Genomic DNA, 1,770 nt, shown 5'->3' with positions numbered 1-1,770 from the left:
GTAATATATATATATATATATATATATATATATATATATATATATATATATATATGTTTCATATATTGCAATACAGAATTTATATGTATTTATTACAATTAATGTCAGAATTAAAGGAGTTAATAATCTGTATTATCAAAGAAATCAAGTTAAGACAACATTTTATAATCTCATTTTGAACGTCCACTTCATAACGTCATTTCTCTTCTCTAAAGAAGAATTTCGGGAGAACGGTAGCTATTCGAAAGCCCTAGCCCTACTAGATCGGGAAGACCAAAATTTTGCGATCGACCTCGACGCAGCGAGAGAACTCGAGCATCGCGCGCAGCTTCTCGCTCTCCTCGGGGTAATATTTAATTTCTTGCCCGACTGATTCCCTTCGCCAAACCCTCGGAACGTTCCCCCGAGGACTTCAATGTCGCACGGCGTCCCGACGCCGTGATAAAACGCCCAGCTCGAACGGCGAGAGAAGAGAGGATATCTCCCGTCGAGGTATTCTCATTTTTTTTTCTCCTTGGGAGAAAAAAGAGAGAGAGAGCCAATTTTCGGACCATCGGGTTATTCCACGATGGACGTGACGTATGCGACGGCGTGGCGCGGCTTGATTTGGTGTCCAGCGGCGCGTCGCGACGTCGACATGTCGTTTTTTCGCCGCGACGACATTCTACTGCTCGAGTCAAAGTTAAAAATAAAACACATGTAGTGGTCGACAAAAATATTCCAATTATAAATAATCCATTTAGCATTTTTTCAATTTTTATAAATGTAATTAATTTATTTATGTAATCAATAATTTAAAATCTCTACGGCATCTCTTTCAAATATATAATCAGAAAGACTTTTGATGCTGAAAATATTTTTTAAAATTATCTTCACATCAAGAACAGTCAATGAAAACGTGCAATGAAAATTACATTAGAAAAAGTTTAGAAGTCCTATAAGGGATATTTTGAAAATGTTGCAAGTTTTTTTGAGATACGTATTACAAATTTTATCAAAATGCGCGATGAGTCGACTTTTTAAACAGGATTTTCGATATCCGGCTCGCAGAGTGTCTAAAATAAACCTTTCGCATCGCGCGGAAGCGATATTTTTCCGATGGTAAAAATTGAAGCGTGCGTCTTATTAGATGACAGAGACGATCGATTATATGCATCGGCGCTTCCGAATCTCTCGAGCGATTTCTCGACTCTCGGCAGTCACTCTCTTTCGCGACGTCCTTCTTCGACTTTCTATCCCTTCCCCCCTCCCCTCTCTCTCTATCTCTCACTCTCTTCTATTTTTCCTCGTCTTCGTCCTGTTCATAATTGATTCCCGAGCTCGGCGTGCCGCTCCTTCGACGAGTTTTTCAAGATGCAACAGAGCGGAAGCGACGAGGGCTCGACGGACGCGATATCAGTCCCATCCACACCTCGCCTCTCCGCGTCTCCTCCTCACATTATTTTTTATCAGTCCTCGCGGACAAACCTCCCTTGCGCGCTACATTTGCTAATAACGAACGATAAATTCGCTTTACGACTGCACCGGCGAGATAGGACGGAAGCGAATTCACACCGCAGGAAGTGCGCCCGGGGACGATGCATCCACCCTCTCTCCTATCCTCTCTTCGGCTCTCATCCAGAACTTTAAAAATATATCAGCAAATGTTTCATTTCACTCGCGAAACGTTTAAATTCAAACAGCCGCGACGCCGGAGGTGTTCAAGATTAAGGCTAGACGATCCCTTTTTTTTTTCCTCCGGGATGAGGAGCGGGAAATTCCTGGTTGGCT

The sequence above is a fragment of the Formica exsecta genome, unplaced genomic scaffold (genome assembly GCF_003651465.1).
Source record: "Formica exsecta isolate Colony F162 unplaced genomic scaffold, ASM365146v1 scaffold677, whole genome shotgun sequence".
In the NCBI taxonomy this organism is placed as follows: domain Eukaryota; kingdom Metazoa; phylum Arthropoda; class Insecta; order Hymenoptera; family Formicidae; genus Formica; species Formica exsecta.
The sequence above is the reverse complement of the archived record's forward strand: the minus strand, read 5'-3'. Positions refer to the sequence as shown.